Below are 18,117 nucleotides of genomic sequence, written 5' to 3'. Positions count from 1 at the left end.
TCCCTCCCCCTCGTGGGCTCCCTTGAATACTTTTTATAGTAGCAAACAGAGCTGCATTCGTACAGTTAAATTTTCCAACGTTCGAGTCCGGTTGACATTACAAGCAAATGAAGGAATGATTATTCTGCAAGTATAGCTGATTCGTTTTAGTTTTTGTGTTGATGAGGTGATGAGGTGAGACATACAAGGTGTATTCCGAAAGTAATGCAATTGAATTTCCCGAGCTGCTTTTATTGGTCGGAGTGGAATCGAACTACTTATCATGATTAGTAAAACTCAACTGAAAGTTATAAACTCATAAAGTTGAGTCAAAGAGTAGTTTAATTGGGAAAACGGTAACAGAAGAATACTATTTTAATTATTTTCGTAGTTCCTAATAATTTTTTTTTTTTAATTAGCAGTACCGTACATTAGAAACATATATTTTAGCGCATTTCTCTAGTTTGCACATAAATTACTTCGCAATTTATGAGATTCACAATCTTAATCCGATTAAATATCCAAAGTATAGCACTGCACTTTTTCCACTACTTTCAGGTGTCGGAAATTCAAGTAGTTTTCATTTAACTGGGATTGAATTATTAATTTGCGTTATTTGTTCTGAACTATGAAGCAATGAAAAATAGAAACGAATATTTTGGGTATTTCTCCAGTTTGTCTATTAGCACTGCGCTAACGCTATTAAATTAACGAACCACATGATATGAGATCAAATGCTACCTTTCGTTTCTTGAAATAACGATAATTAGAGTAATTTCTATTTGGTTTTTGATCAAGAATGAATGAACTACATGTTTTGCTTATTTTCTATTATTCAGTCATGCGAACTGGAAACGTTTACTTTGGTACATTTTTCCAGTTTTCTAATAAAGCTTTGTGCTAACACTAAACTAGATTAACTAAGCACGTGATCCAAAGAGCACTTGGTCTGATATCGGGAATAAGAAAAATGTTTTTTTTAACTCTGGATAGAGAACGAATTACTTTTTTTTAGTATGTAAGTTTAGATGATATTTTCGGTAAAAGAGAATATATAATTGATTTATTTAAAAGAAGTACAAATATTATTGCCGTCATTATATTTGGAGCCAAAATGTAAATTTTTTCTTCTTGCAGAAATTAAACTTTGACTTTGAGCTATCAGCTTCTAACAATCTTAGGAAAGTCATTGAATTAGAAAATATTTATCGCCAAGTGTTAACTTTATATTTACTTTTTCACTGTCCAAACTTTTATCCAACTCGAAAATTCAAAACAGTTATTAGAAAACTGGATGTATGGAATCAGCACAAGCGAAAAAAAAATCTCTGGTTTTTTGTGGATGAGGGCCATAAAATGAATCAAAAAGTGTACCTGAAGGACAATTTAGAAGCTGTTGTACTTCTGTGAACTTAGAGCACTTCGGCACAGCAATGTAGATTGGACATTTCAATATGACTTTACACCAGTTCATACGGCCAAAAAGACAAGAGTGGTGCAAGGCGCATTGTTTTTGACTTGATATCATCTTTAGAGTGGACGCTCTACTCGATAGACCTCAATCACATTTGTTACACTCTATGGCCTGTTTTGGAGTCAAAGGTCAACCCTAAACTACAAATAAGTTTGGACTCTCTAAATCAATAGCTTTATAGGGAATAGGATTGATTAAAGAAGTTGCGGGCCCTTTGTTTTACTTCAAAAGGCGGCTAGTTTGAAACCAATTAATTTATTCTTTGCTAAAGGTCTTCTCATATTATTATGTTTTATGTTTGTTAATTAATTTATTTTTAATAGAGTTATATGGAAAATATCAGCTTCTAACAATCTTAGGAAAGTCATTGAATTAGAAAATATTTATCGCCAAGTGTTAACTTTATATTTACTTTTTCACTGTCCAAACTTTTATCCAACTCGAAAATTCAAAACAGTTATTAGAAAACTCTTTGCAATTTGAAACAAGTATAGAAACATATAACATTAATCTGTAAAAAAGACTGAAATGCATTCAAGAACGCCATAAAAAAGTCGCAGAAAACAACGAATTACGTCACATTTTTTATCGTGAAAAACAATCCACATTTTTTGCATTTATATATGAATCTCTTCTTTAAAACTTTGAATACCAACGTTAGTCACTGCGACATCGTCTGCCATTGTTCTTAACGTTCTTTTTTTCTCTGTGGCTCGTCGTACAAATAAATCAAATTTTTAAAACACGCAGCGCATGATGACTTTTATTTTTCCTTGCATCACGATCAGATTGTTAGCGATATTGTTACGTTTCGTCACCTTATTTTCTAGTTGGTAGGGAGTGAGAAATGCTCGAATAATCGGGTAGTTTTCCATTTAAAAGACCAGAGCTTAAGATCCATTGAATTAACATTTTGGTAGTCCACCATTTCTTGGAGATAGTGTCCCCCTTCCAATATTTTGTCAGTTTTCGACAGTTTCATACCCGTAATTTATATTTGGAGGGGAAGGAAGCATTGTATTGACCGTTAACACTCTTCTGAGGGACTAGAGAAGGGAAAAGTTCAAAAGCAGGAAAATCTGCAGCAAGTTGGGTGACTTATGGGGGTATTCCCTTCTAAAACGTTTCAAAGATTACCAAAAACGATCTTTGTTTCTCTGGATTTTTTTTTTCAATTCGTTCACTTACTTTCAGGTGCAAAACCAAAGTTTCGGCTTCAATCCTATGGGCCGATATTCCCACTGTTCACTTCTTGACATAGTGATAACATATGGGGGTAATACATCCCCCGAAATAAAATATACAGTAAAACCCCTTCTAACTGACACCCTTCAACTGCGGACACCCCTCTTATGCGGGCAATTTTTAATTCCCCGAGTCCAAGGTAAGTAACATTATTAAACCCCTGTCCTGCGAGCATCCCTCTATTAAGGACAAAATAATTTGTCCCGTTAATATCCGCATTAGAGGAGTTTTACTGTACATTAAACGTAAATTATAAGCAAACTTAATTTAAATTTTTAATCTTAATTTTATCTGTGAATGTAACTTGAATAAACATAAGTAATAAGAGAAGGTTCTTTACTAAAGATATGTGATGAGACTCGTAAGCAACATTCAATGCTGCAGGATTCTTAAAAAAGAAAAAAAGAAAAAAAAAACGACATTAAAATTATTTTGGACATGGGGCTCATAAGTGCGAGGCCGATACTCTGGTTTTACACCGAGAGATAATTTTAAACAAATATGAAAAAAGAATTCAGAAAAAAAGATAGTTTTTTGATACCTTTTTCAAATATTTTAACGGGGAATACCCCCAAGAATTCCCCAACTTGCGGCAAATGTTTATGCTTTTGTGCGTTTCACCTCTCTACCCCTTCAGAAGAATGTTAATGGCTAATTACAGTGGTGGTAAAAAACAACTGCATCACCCGCGCCGCAAAGGAAAGGAATATCATCATCCCGACTGCATTCAACACACAATCAAGCATCCCATATCCCAGATGATTTGGTCATGTATTTCTGATCAAGGAGTTGGTGGGCTTCACTTTGTGCAAAGAACAGTAAACGCTCAGGTCTATATTGGCATTTTGGAAGAAAAATTGCTTCCTACTATCCGGGATCACTTTACTTCAGCTCCAAACGTTATTTTCCAGGATGATTCTGCTCCGTGCCATAGGGCAAAACTGGTAATATTTTAAAAACCGTTATCCTGCCATTAGACTTAAATTGACATGGGGTTAAGTAATTTTTTTCTCTAAACTCACACGCAGGCTCAGAAATGGAAAAATGAGCATAGGGTCAGCAGTTTGCCTTGGACCGGAAACAGCCCCGATTTACGTAAACAATTATCGGATTCCTGCAGTTAAATGTTTATTTCATAAGTTTTGCAGAATTTCATACATTCATCGTTAATCGGTCGACCAAAACTTCTCACATAATCCCATTGTTGTAAAAATGCGAGGGTGATGCATTTTTTTTACCAGCACTGTAAATGCTTCTTACCCCTCCAAAATAAATAAATAATGGCTGTGAAAGTGTCGAAAACTGAGAAAAAAATGGAGGCGCAATTGGGTGGTCACGAAAAATTCAATTTTCGAATTACTACTGCCACACACCCCTTATATGTGCCGATGAGATAGAAAACATGATTTGCAGAGTTTCAGCTTGATCCGATAATATTAGCACGTGCCTCACAGAGGCTTAAATTACGAAAAACACCGATTTTCAGAAAAAAAAAACGTAGTTTTTTATTTTTAAAACCAAAACTATTCATGCAAGAAACTTCGCTCTGGTCTCGTTTTATTAGAAATTTTATATTCTCTTGAAGAGCTATTTCGTGCAATTTTTTTAAACATTTTTAAAATTTAACATTTTTCAGGTTGGGTGTTAGAGGATGTTACCAATAAGGTATTTTCATACAAAGACCTAACAGCATTAGAATATTCCATTACATTTATTTTCACATTGTTGTTTTTATTTCGTCCATTAAAAAGGCATTACTTTGAGGCATTTTAAAAAAACTAACTGCAACAAATTGCTGATTTTAAATAAAAGAACTAAGCAGTTCAAAAGAGAAAAGGCAGAGTTAAAACTACAAAAAAAAAAAAAAAAAAAAAAAAAAAAAAAAAAAAAAAAAAAACAGATTTAAATGCATTTTTTTATTTACACTGTTAAACTATTAAATATTAAAGAACGGATACTAGATTAGTCATGGGACATTCAGATTTAGATGGTGATGCCAGACTTAAAAGTCTTAATATGTATAGCCAGGAGCAAAGGAGAATCAGAGGAGACATGATTCAGTTATTTAAGTTTATCAATATGAAGGATGTCATTGGGTTCATTTTTTGCACGGGGAAGCAGGACGAGGGGTTATTGTTTTAAGCTTTTCAAATCTCAAGCTAATCTGGAAGTTAGGAAAAAGTGTTACTTTAATTGGGTTGTGGACACTTGGAACCGCTTACTGAAAGAGGCTGTAATGAGTAAAGGAGTAAATAGCTTAGAGAACCATTGATTTTCATTGGGAACTAATAAACTGACTAGGACCAGTCTAGATGGTCTCAGAGCCGGCTGTTGGTAGTCGCATTTGTATTAGCATTTAAATTATACATCATTATGTTATTATTTTTCACAGACAAATTAAAATGGTAATGACTTGTATTTGGTAGAGTTTGATGAATCTGGAAAAAATTACATTCAGACATAATTTGTAATAGAAACTGCTGTTGCTCTTCGTCTAAAAAAATTGAAATCTTGAATAAGTTCTACACTTCTTTCAGCTGTGTCATTGACAAACCTTAAACTGTTTACTATATTTTTAGCTTGAATATAATATTGGTTTTCACACCATTCATCAAGATCAGTAATTTAAAAACTATGTATCGATTTCGAATCTCTTTAAAAAAAAAAAAAAAAAAAAAAGAGTGAGGAGAAACGAAATAATCTACTTCTTTGCCCTAAAAACTATTGACTTCTTTCAAATTGAGTTGTGCTTTTGTATTCCTATTATCAGATTCATCTTCGTTCCCTTATTTTGAATCTTAATTTTAAAGCCTTCTTTGCTTTAATCATTTTTTCTGAATTATCATCAAAAACGGAAAATGCAATGATTGCGGCCCTTAAACCACACTGTTGCGTAAATATTGATAATAAACAAACAAATATCTTCAACGTCTTTTTCTCAAAATCGATTAAGGAAACCTGATCCTTGAAAAGCTACATCTTTCGGAAAAAAATACGTTGTTTGGAGGAAGACTCCCTAAATAAATTAAGCAAAGTTGAATAAGTTTGCAGTCACCCCAAGGATGCCGTTTTTTTTATTTGCTCAAAAAGAAAACTTGAAATTTAATCTAGATTGCTTACTTTATTTCTAATATTCTATACCTGCTTTGAATAGCTTCTTATGTACTTCAGGAAATTCAACCTGAAATTTATGAAAAATATCTGGTTGAGGACCGGTGGATGTACCCATTTTGCAAATGAAAACTGCTTTTAAAACAACTTCTAAGATGTGGTAGCGGCGTGCTAAATACAGAAGATTTTTCTGTAACAACAGTTCTAACAAAATGGAGGTTTGCACTGCAGAAAGGAGCCTTTAGTCATTTAATTGAAAGCTCTAACAAGCCTCCGTCCTGAGAACACAGACCATTCTTCTGAAAATCGTAGTTTTTTCCTTTCTCTAGGGGGTCGAAAGCCCCTCCCAAGAATGAGATTTTTAAGCTATTGTTCAGCACTGACTTTTGAGGAGGAAAGCAAAGTTCAGTAATTATGGCCTGTACAGCTAATTTCATAAGTTTTACAATTAGTTATTTGTTTTAGTTTGAGTTTTAGAGACATAACTATAATATATATTCCAGATACTATTGCTGTTTTTGCTCTGATAATTTAACATCATAAGTAGATTTCATTTTCTTATAATAATTAATGCAATTTATGTTGTAATGATTTATTCTTTTTATACGATTTTGATATTAGCTACGGCTTGACTTGAAAAATCCTGAATAATAATCAATCATAATTTACAAGAATTAAGATGAAATTACACTTAAAAAGAATAAAATTTCCTATAAAATGAAACCAAAATGAAGTTTCTAGAATGTATATTTTGGTTTTACGGATGAAAAAGTACGATTGTTTGATAAAATTTGCTGTTTTTCGTAATTTGGGCTCTTTGAGGATCGCGTTAATATTATCGAAATGAAGCAGGGGTTCCCAACCTGTGGGTCGCGACATTATCCCTACATTTAAAAATATGTCATTGCATAGTTAAAAAACTGAAATACATAGGGGAAAATATAACGTAGCATCAGTACCTGATTACAGCGGCAAATCCAGGAGTAGGGCTCTTGGGCTGCAGTACCCCCCCCCCCTTCTCAAGCTAGAGTACCGAATCCCCCAATGTCCTTTTAGATTATCTTATACTTTGGTTTCGGGAGTTCAAACTCTACTTCGTTTCGCGAAAGAGTCCCGAATTCACCTCCCTGTAACATCATCCAAAATTGTCTAAAATTTTGTTTTGGGAACTTGTGAGATATTTTCTAAACCCCAACTTTTATCCTGAATGACGTCCTGTAGTTGCTTTTTTTTTTTTTTTTTTGACTTAATTTTGGAAATACTTTGGGGAAGAGCCCCCGAACCCTATCCTATCTCCAAACTTCATCAAACATAGCCAAGAAATGGGTTTTTAGGATTTTAATTTTAAAAAGGAATTCAGAGGAGCGCCTACTATCCCACTTTACATAGTTTAAGATCGTATAAAATTACGTTTTTAGAATTAAAATTCAAAAAAAAGTCCGAGTGTGGGTCCCCGAACTTCTTCTTGTCATTAAAGATAGCTGCTATTCTGTTTTTTTTTTTTTTTTTTTGGACTTCACTTTCGAAAAATTTGATTGGGAGTACCCCCAATCCTCTCTCTCCCACCCCTCATTCCAAACGTTTAGAAAGATGGCCCATACTTGCGTTTTTAAAACCACAAATTAAAAAAAATTCCGGGGAAAGGTCGCCAGAAACCCTTTTCTTCCCTTAATTTCAACAAAGATGGTCTGCAACTGAGTTTATTTAGGACATATCATTTTCATTTTCTAAAAATTAGAGAGCATTCCCGATCCTCCTCCCCCCTCCTATATCGTTGAAATCACCTAAAGCTTCATTTTTAAGACTTCAATTTCATTACATTTCAAAGGCAGAGTCTCCTAGCTTAAACCATTCATAAAAGTCCCTGAACCTCTCCTCCTCCGACTGCAATTTTAGAACTACAATTTCGAACATTTTCCCGGGAAGGACCTTCGCGAATGTTAGACTTACGTCTGTAGATTCATACTGTTAGTTCTCTTCATCCGCTTATATAACGCGATTATCTAAATTTGATTGCTCCTATGTTAGTAATGATAACCTATCAAAACTCTGGCGGCGTTGTTAAAAGAAAATGCCTTCATTCACTTCAGTGAAAGTTGGAGACACTAAGACTATATAAGATTTTTATGACCTCAGCTCCTTCGAAAAAGAAAAAACCCTGCATTCGTCAATTAAACTCGATAATTTTGAAAGCATGGAAATGTATGTTTAACATTATAGAATCTTTCTTTTCATTTCTGTAATCTTTTTAAAAATTAAAAAAATAAAAAAAAAATTAGTCACAAATGAAATATCAAACACATTGAGTTATGTAAAATATGCGCAATGTCTGCGCATGTGCGCGCACATACACACGAACATATATTTTTATATATTTACGTGGGTAAATAAACCGGAAATTGACTCTAACGCTGTTGTTAGTAATAAATCTGGGGTGGTACTTTGCCAATATGTTAGTGGGGATGTCTGACGAAGGATTTTTGTGTTTGCACATACTTTGTAGACCTGACCTGCTTCAGTACGCCATGAATGAGCAAGAAGTGCATGGGTGGGTCGGAAAGCACTTTTTAATTCTAATCAATTTTTAATAGCGCGGAAAACTTGCGCATTGGCATCTTGATAACGGGAAAAATAATTTAAAACATTATGTATTAACTTTGAAATCGCTCAAGAGCCCTCAAGTTGAGAAAAAATAGAAAAAAATCGGCAATTTTTAAAGACGTATATTTTTTTTTCCAAAAAATAATCTACATCATTTCTAATAGTGTAAAAAACACACTTTGTAGTTACCGAAATGTATAGAAAAAACTTGGGGGCACATTGTTGATCATTTGAATTCGCGCAGAAAGCCTTAAAATACCATTTTTAAAGTAAAAGTTATGTTAACTAAAATATTCTTAAAGCTGACATAAAGCTATACAAATATGCTATTAAACATCCGTTTTAATAACGAATAAATACCTTTGTGCTGAAAATTCAAAAAATCAGTAATCCATCGTTATAAAGCACAAAAATTGCAAAATATTGCAGACACGTGTTTCAGTGTTACAAGGAACACCTTTTTCAATGCAAAGAAGTGTGAGCTTCTGGATGAAAAGTCATCCGAGAAAAGCAACACGGTGGAACAGGAGATAGTATAAATATCAAAAAATAGAAATTAAACAAAACAAAAAAGATAAAATGACACCTGGAGGCAAAATTTATTATATAATTCTATCAGGAAAAAACCGTTAAGTAATAAATTTTCCGAGAAAAACTCATAAACAATGCAAAAAGTCCAAAAATGAAACCACTCTGAATAAATTAGCAATAAATTTACCAGCGGGAAAAACTATGTATGGAAGCAATGTATGAAATGGAGAAATGCAGGAAAAAACAAAGTGAAGGATAAACATATTGGAATTAGTTAATCACAAAACGAAATAAGAAAGCAAAAAATGAAAAAAGTAAAAGTAAGAAATGTACGACGTTTACATAAAAATAATAGAAAAACTAAACCAATTTTAACAAAGGAGTCCACACAGAAGAAAAATAGGGAATTGCAGTAAGATCGTTAACTAAATTAGAACGGTTCCTCAGGATGTGGAAAGATTCCCAAAAATCAAGATCCAACGAATTGGGGCATTTTTGGATAATTTGATAAGAGTTAAAATCAAAAGAGTGATTCGATTCCCAACAGTGTTGAGCAATACTGGATTTATTCAGCTGTTGTTTTCTGACATAGTTTTCACGTTCTTTTAACCGAAATTTCAAAGAACGGCGGGTCTGTCCGATGTATCCGAGTCCGCAATTGCAAACAATTTTATAGATCCCACAACAATTAAGAGGATGAATAGAATCTTTAAGAGAAGAGAAAGAAAGTTTATTAATAGGAGAAAATACCACTTGGACTTGGAATCGCTTCACAAAAAGCACAAAAGCTTTTCAAAGTAAAGTGAGGTGGTGAGCAAAAAGCTTCCCGCCAAAGAAGATAAACAATTTAAAAGATCTATCCACATTTCTGAGGAGTTGAAGGTGGGAGGAAGTTCTAATGGAAGTAGCTGTGATGAAAGAGGAGAAGAGGGAGGATGATAGTTTGGCAGATACTTGGCGGGCAAACTAGATATCATAACTTTTTAAGGTTGAGGGTTTTTGGGTTTAGGATGCAAATTTTCTTTTTTGTGGGGAAGAGTTAAAGGTTTTCTTGGTAGGGAAATGTTTGCAACAGGGTTGTTTTTGATGAGATTAGCTCTATTTTAAGTGACATAAAGGTCAATAGCAAAAGCCTAAATTTTACTTGATCTTTGCGTTTTATCTTATTTTTGAAGTCCCCCTCCCCCGCTCCTTTTTCTTTTTTTTCTTTCCTTCTTTTATTTGTGTTAGTGTTGCCGGGCCCATCCCCAAGACCCGGGCCCCTAGTTTCCGACGAGGCTGACATGACCTCTCGTCGAGCCTGGCCACATAGATCCCCGCCCACTTATGTACAAATAAATTAATTTCCCAACACTGAAGCAATTACCTCCTCCTAAACTCCCTTAATGACGGTCCTGCCCAGTAAATTCAGCGTTTTATTCTTCAATATATTCGACATTGAAAATTTCTAAAATGAAAATAAGCAGCTGATCTTCAAAAAGTGGGTCATAACTAAAAGAAAAAAGCAGACCCGTATTTTCTCCCGTTACTGGGAGGCCAGGGACTAGTAGAACAATTTGAGCTCTTGATTTTTATTTTGTTCTTGTGTGTTTGCCTGTTTTGTTTTGTGTTCATTGTTTCTTTTCTTTCATTGTTTGCTTAAAATTTTTCTCCTTGTTATTGCCTCTGTATGGCGTAAGGATAATATTTGTATTGTCTGCTGCATGGGGGGGGGGGACCAAAGGAAAAAAAAAATCCGAAAAACTAAGGTTCCAAGTGCTATTGGGCGATATTTTCACCGATTAAATAACTTTTAGAATGCGTATACAGTGAAACCTGTCTATAACAATACTGTCTTTTAAAATAAACCTGTCTATACCGATATTTTCCTTGGTTCGAGCAAAATATAGCAGAATAAATAATCAAACTCTCTAACGATAACCTGTCTGTAACAATATATTTTTAGGTCCCAACAGTATCGTTCTGAAGACACGTTTTACTGCACTCAAATTAGCCCAAAACTTTAAAATAGTAAAATTGTAACTTATTCATTGAAAAACAAATTTTAAAAGAATTTACTTTGTAAAATTTTATGAGACTTTAATTATAGTTCCCATTTGGCATATACCAGTGGTTAACACAATAATTTTTACGTCACGGCTTTTTTTTTTGAAATCGTCCGCCACTTATTTCACAATGATAGCTCCGGCCCCAATCGTAAATACGAAGTTGGCGCGCTCGCCATTTGGTGATGTTTGAATTGTCTTGTGTTGTGCGCGGGATCTGTGTTTGTTAAGGCTAAATGGAATTGTGCGCGGGTAAGTTCTATCCTAATTTAAGTTCTAGTTGAAGCCTAGTTAAACAATCTTGCACCTTTTAAATGACAAAATTTAATTAAAACCTTTTTCGTGCATAATTTTTTTCATATAAAACTTATTTAATGCAGCACTTTTCTTCTGAATTTCCCTGAACTCTTAATTTTCAAGCGTTAATGGTCACTTATTTTCAGTAAGTTACCGCCCTGTAGCCAGGACTAAGGCCAGAAACATGAAATACACTCCCAGCTCAGTCATTCAATCCGAAGACTGAGCTGGTGGTGTATTTCATGTAATGTTCACTTAGTTTGAATGTTCAGAAATGCATAAGTTAAACAAAAAAAAAAAAGTGATGCAAAAAGGTTACACATAAAAGCAATCTGAAAGGAATAAATTTTGGGTAATGCTTTTAAGCTGTTTCCGGAGATTTTCTGCTTTGAGAATCAATAAATTTGAATTTTGACAAGAGATAAAGTTTACGATTCATAAAGACTATATATTTTTTCACCACATAGTATTCATAGCCGAGTGAATGAAATTAACTTTCAATTTATATAAATAAGATTCTAGAATTTTTTTTTTTTGTGTTTGGATTGTTTTAATTGTAACAAGTTCTGATTCGTGAAGCATTTAACGGTTACTATTCAATTATCACATCATTTTAGTATTTCAGTTGTTTAATTTTATTAAATCAGTAGAAGCAGTTGAGGGGAACAGGAACACAACCTATAGCTAAGCAATAGAAATGCATTTGTCGAGCCAAAATCATTAACTTTCAAGATTCAAAACAAAGAAAGGTGTAATTATGTGTAAATCTTCTTCAAATATTGCACTGAACCTTCTGTGTTAACCAGTAACTGTATCGCTCGGGGGATGAAGCTTCAACAGATTTCAAATAACACAGGCGCACCCCTCCTAACTATCTAGATGACCTCCCTCAAAAGCGCCCCTAAAAATGAGAAATTCCCCTCAAAACACCCCTCTAAAAATTTCAACGGCTCAGTCTGCGCCACTACCCCTCCCCCCTTAGGTGGACACCCTTGAATAACGCATGAATAAAAAGAATAAATAAAATGCTCAGTGAAACAATTTAAATAGATTAATCAATGAAGTGGTACATTTTTACGAAGGTATATTTTGAAAAGGTCACATGGGGTGGTTTTGCTTACGCAAGAGCTTGAAAAGTTGCACGTCTTTAATTGTTTCACTCCCCCCCCCCCCCATTGACTTAAATTTAACCGAGGTCAGAATCTGTAATGTTTAATTTTATTATTGCGTCACCAAAGTCGTCTATGTGCGGAAAACTCTATTTTTCACCTGTTCATTGACCCATGGGCAGTTTTACATGGAGCATTTAAAAGAACCTTCATGTATAATCAGAGCTACCAGTTTTTGAAAATCTAAATTCGTAGCAGTTTTGGCGAGCAGGGGCAGGGGGGGGGGTAAAACGACAGGTTTAAAAAATATAAGACTTAATATATATTTTTTTATGTTCGTAAAATTCCGAAAGTACCCCCCTCCCAAGTTATTTTTAAAACCAAACCGATAAATTTCAAGTAAAGGGGGGGGGGGGGGGGTAGAATAAAGATTTTTAAAAAAATTTGTTCAGTATTAATTTTCGAATGTAGAAAGGGAAATCAGAACTTTTTTTTTTTGTATTAAACAAGAATTCGAAATTGATTAGTAACCTTTTGTAATTTCATAGAAGTAATAGATTGTGATTGAATGAAAAGATAGATTCATTTTACATTGAATAAAAAGAATAAATAAAATGCTCAGTGAAGCAAGATAACTAATTTAAGATTAATCAATGAAGAGGTACACTCTTACCAAGGTGTATTTTGAAAAGGTCGCATGTGGTTTTGCTAATGCAAAATCTTGAAAAGTTGCACGTCATTAATTGTTTCGCCCCCCCCCCCCCCCACCTCTTAACATAAAATTTAAGCGAAGTCGGAATTTCTAATGTTTAATTTTATTATTAAGTCGCCAAAATCGTCTATGTGCAGAAAACTCCATTTTTCACCTGTTCATTGGTTCATGAGTAGTTTTACATAGTGCATTTTCACAATTTTTTTTATAATCAGAGCTCCCAACTTTTGCAATTCTTAACTCATAGCAGAGTTTTGGGTGGCGGGGGGGGGGGGGGAACGAAACGTTAAAGAAATATAACAGACGGAATATATATTTTTCATGTTTGCAGAATCTCGAAAGTACACCCCCTCCCTAACTTATTCTCAATCCCAAATTGATAAATTTCAAGTTATTAGAATCGAGATTTTAAAAAAATTGTTCAGTATTTATTCACGAGCGTATATAGGGAAATAAGTAATTATTTTTTGCATAAAACAAGAAGCTATCTTTTTCCAAAAAAAAAAAAGGTTATTTTAAGCTGGCGAAACGCTTCAAATGTGGCACTCGGAAATTCATCATATACTAAATGTAATAAGTTTACAAAAAAATTAAAAGCAAAATTTTACCGCAATTGTTTCGGAATAGAAGCAAAAAACAAAATCATGACATCGAATTTGTTACAAAATTCGAAATTTCGAAAATGCCGCTACACAAAATTTGCGATCGTAAAAAACGGAAAAATCTCATACACGGTTTAGTAAATTATGCATTTCTGATCTTAAATTCGTTCATTTGCTTTATTTCTCCGTTAAAAATTGATGTTTCTTAGTTTTGCGGCAGTTTTTAAACAACGCGTGTTTTCAAAATTGCATTTACTAGAAGATTGTTCATTTTCATTTGCAATAGATAAAGCGAAAATGTTTGTCCCAACTTAGATAAAACGAAATGAAGTACCATCTTAAAAGTTTTCTTTCGTAACACGTATGGACAAAAAAGGCGCCCTTGCATCAAAATGCGTCGTAAGTGAAAGGAATAAATCGCTGAAACCGGCTTTTTTTTTTTAACGAGGTGCCATTAATTACGTAAGGGTCCCAAGGGGGGGGGGATTTGGAGAAATCTCTAAATACCCTTACATGTGGGGGGGGGGGGGGTGGAGGTCAGACCCATTCTTAAGTAATATTTTCCAAGTCGATATTTTACATTAGAAAAATCACGGTCAAGTGGCTTGACGAGGATCCTATTTCATTTGCGTCTGGAAAGCAAAGGATGAGCTGTTTTTTATTTGTTTTACAAAGAATGTAAAATAATAAAATAATCGCACTACGTACGGCATGTTTCATTTTTAATTAGTATCGCATCATATATACATGTCGAAAAAACATCCACTCTAGATTCCAACTTTTTATTGAATATTTCTTCACACAAAAAAAGTCTTAAATTTAATAATAGTGAATTTAATGACCATTCCAGTGATATAAGATTCGTTATTTTATTAGTTTGAAAATCGAGATGGAATCTTACTAAGAATAGGGGAGAGGGGTTTTAAAAATCTTACATACCCTTACATGGGGGAGGGGGTGTCAAAAATGGCCAAAATCAGCCTTACGTAATCAACCAACCTTTTCTTGCGAGTTTATTTATATTTGAATTTAAAAAAAGTATTTTTCTACTTTCACTCTTTTTCAAATAAAAAAAAGTTTTTTAAGAATCAGTCGAAATGCCGCTTCCTGGCGAGAGCCACTCCTGCCAACCCCTTGGTACGCTATTGCTTATGACTAGTGATGTGCCGGATCGTTAAAAAAGTAGATCCGCGGATACGGATCTCAAATTTTTTTTTTGCCCAATTCAACTATCCAAGTATAAAATGTATTACGGAAGGTATTCCTGTCATAATCGTAACACTGTTTCTTCAAAAAATGTCATCTACGGCGAAAATATAATAAAGAATATGATTTGCTCGTTAAAGAAATCTGCGTTAAAACTGAGGGAGAGTTGGAAGGAACGAGTCAGTGCTGCATTAATGCGTAAACAGAATGTGAAAAATTATTTCTAGTTTGCTCGGTAGATGTAGGATACAGGAGCAAGAGTGTAAAGCTGCTATTGGATAGGCTGGCAATAATTTTTCGCATTTTATTTCAGCATAAATGCAGCGCTGACCCATTGCACCCAGATTACTCCGACCGACGGAATAACAGAGCCGGGAACACATTTACAAACAGTAAATGAGAATTTTGTTTCACTTTTTGGAAGGACGCGGAAAAAAACCAAAATGAAGAATTAACAGAAACCTCAAATCCCAGTAACAAAAACTAATATTAAACTAAAAATTAAAAAAGAAAAAAATATGTCTCGGAGGGCCGCTGGCATCTGAAATGATACCTTATAATTCAAATAGGGAATAAAACCTAATTTAAACGGAATTTAAGAGTCTTTTATTCAAATATTTAAGAATTTTTAGAATAGAAAAGATCCGTTTAAGATCCGTCAAAAAAGTAACGGATACAGATCTATATTTTCCTCGAATATCCACGGATACGGATATCCGGAACATCACTACTTATGACTAGGTCATTTGTCCTATATGCAAGATGGTTTTCTTTTTTTTCTTTTCAGGTTGTATTAGTGAGTATACTAGTTAGTGCGTGGGAGGTGACTTAACTACGCTGTTCTTTGTGCCTCTATATTCAAGGGTAGATGAACTTACCCTCCAAGAACTCTTAACCCAGGAACTCTCTTCAACTTCAGGGATACGGAAGATACCATTCTTCGGGTGGTCGTGAGTTTTTAAACTAGGGGTTTACTAAACCCTTTCATTAATCTATTTTAGGCTTAGATTCTGTAAAAGGCTGTTTTATTTTTAACATAATTCTAGATATCTCTAGGTAATTTCTAGTTCTAAAGTTAAATGACACGAATTTTTACGTGGTCTTAGATTGAGCACTTAGTAACAGCCTTTTGAGCGAAAAACAAAAGCATCATTACTCAAAGAACGCAGCAAATTTAAAATGACTTTGCTGGCTGATATTCATGCTTTATGATGCTTTTGATTTTTGCTGTTAGGTTAGATATTGTTTCGTTTTACCTGTGATTGAACTTTATTGAATGTAGTATAATGCTATGTGGTTTTATGAAGTGTTTTTGTTGTTAATTTAAATATTTTCATATAAATGGTGGTTTTTTAAATTATTGAATATATTAATGTGGGACATTGTGAAATAAATTCCATACAATGATATCTGAGCTACCGTGGGTGATTATTTAATGTGCTAGTCGCTTCACACTTATTGCATATATATTGAAGTGTTGCAATCAAGCATATTCTTACGATGTATTTAATATTAAACTGTATTCAAATGAAATACAAAATTAATGCTTAGAAAATTAGAAGTTTAAAATTAAGAAATACGAATTAGATTATGCAATAATAGAAAACTGTATTAGATTTGTTTTTGAATTAAAATAACTTTTAAAAATGCATATTAATTTGGAAAATTAGAGTAAATAATGGGATTTTATCATCAATTCATTATGATTTAAATGTCGAGTTAACTATAAAGCATTTTAAAAATAAATATTTAATCGGTTTGTTGTTACACATAACTTTATTGTTTACTTTAGAAAATAAATAGAATTAGAGAAGCATGTGGTGTTACTTTTGTGTTATTTTGTATAAACATGTTTATAGATGCCAGCTTCTCAAAGGCCCTGAGTTTCTCCTCGGTGGAAAGCCGGCCACGAAGTCGTGGGATCATGAAGGTAATTGAGTCTGTCATCTCGAAGGGGGGTGCGGGACGCAAACACTCACAGGAGGGGGAAACACTGGGTGGCTCCCTCTTTGGGTGGCGGACTAATTTCAGGTAGGAGTCCCGTGGCCATAGGATTGTAAGTTGGTTTCCAAGGTGTTGTGGGATTTCAAAATTCATTGACAGTCGTATTGATCAGTCGACTCAAGCATCCATCAGGCGTCTAACCGCAGGATGAATTCTTACGTCCATATACACCAACCAAATTGGAACCTCAGTCAGACACCAGATTCGCAGATTGAATCCTTCTGATTTAGCGCCGTTCACATGACGCTTTTCGACCCAGGAAAAACCCTGCTTTCGACCGCAAGCCGGTTATTTGCTGGGGAAATGCTGGAATTTTTTTCCTCCTGCTTGGGGGTAGGAGAAAAGCCGGGTTGTTACCCAGAATGCACTGCGCCAACTGTGACGGTTTACTTCCTCCATTTAGGATTTGCGCAAAGGATGCTGGGTAAATCCGCTCTCTGGGATAAACCAGCTTTTCACATGTGAATGAGGAATTTTTCGATCCGGGTTTTTGCAGAGCCGGAAGAATTCATTTGGCGGTTCGAGTGTCTGATAAAGGCTCTGAATCGGCTGGTGAATACGGCCGTCATTGTTCATATGAATAATATGAATTCAGCGAGAATGAATTTGTATCCCACAAGCGTGCTTCGGTTGTTCTTGTCATTTTTTATCTACTGATATGAATGGTTTTATTTTATTGTAATGAAGCACGTGGTTAAATTTTGTTTATTGTGAAACTGCCTGTAAATAAAAATGAAATGTATCAATCACCCCACGGAAGCTCAATGTAAATCAATGGACAGCCAAAACGATCATGTGTTATTTGAAAAATATTTATATATTTCTAAACGGATTTTCCATATTTGCCAAAATATCTATCGGTCGAATAAAATATAAAATTCGTCGGTGGTTGAGGGAGTGTTGTCCAGTGGTTTTTTCTTTTTTTTCTTTCAGGTTATACAGATGAAGATTATTAAACTGAAATGGCTAGGATATAAATAAAAAATCGGGAGGTAGGATAAAAAATCGGGTTTTAGGCGTTAGGATAAAAATAAAAAATCCGCTCAATCGATTTAAGTTTAGGATAAAAATACATTCATTCCATTAAAATGTACCTTTAAAAAAAGCGTATAGTGTTTAATAAATATTCCCCTTTTATTCGCAATTTCACGTCCTGTTAGGTTTTAAAGTATTACTACGCCCTTTAATTTAACTACTTGAC

The 18,117-nt window shown here is 34.2% G+C and overlaps 1 protein-coding gene across 1 annotated transcript in view; it reads right to left on the bottom strand.

The window, feature by feature from the left end:
- Positions 1–18,117, bottom strand: part of LOC129231257 (uncharacterized) — a 90,397-nt gene that overhangs the window by 22,963 nt on the left and 49,317 nt on the right. The window lies entirely within an intron of this gene.

The sequence above is a fragment of the Uloborus diversus genome, chromosome 10 (assembly GCF_026930045.1).
Source record: "Uloborus diversus isolate 005 chromosome 10, Udiv.v.3.1, whole genome shotgun sequence".
Classification (NCBI taxonomy): domain Eukaryota; kingdom Metazoa; phylum Arthropoda; class Arachnida; order Araneae; family Uloboridae; genus Uloborus; species Uloborus diversus.
This window is presented reverse-complemented; position numbering and strand designations above follow the sequence as displayed.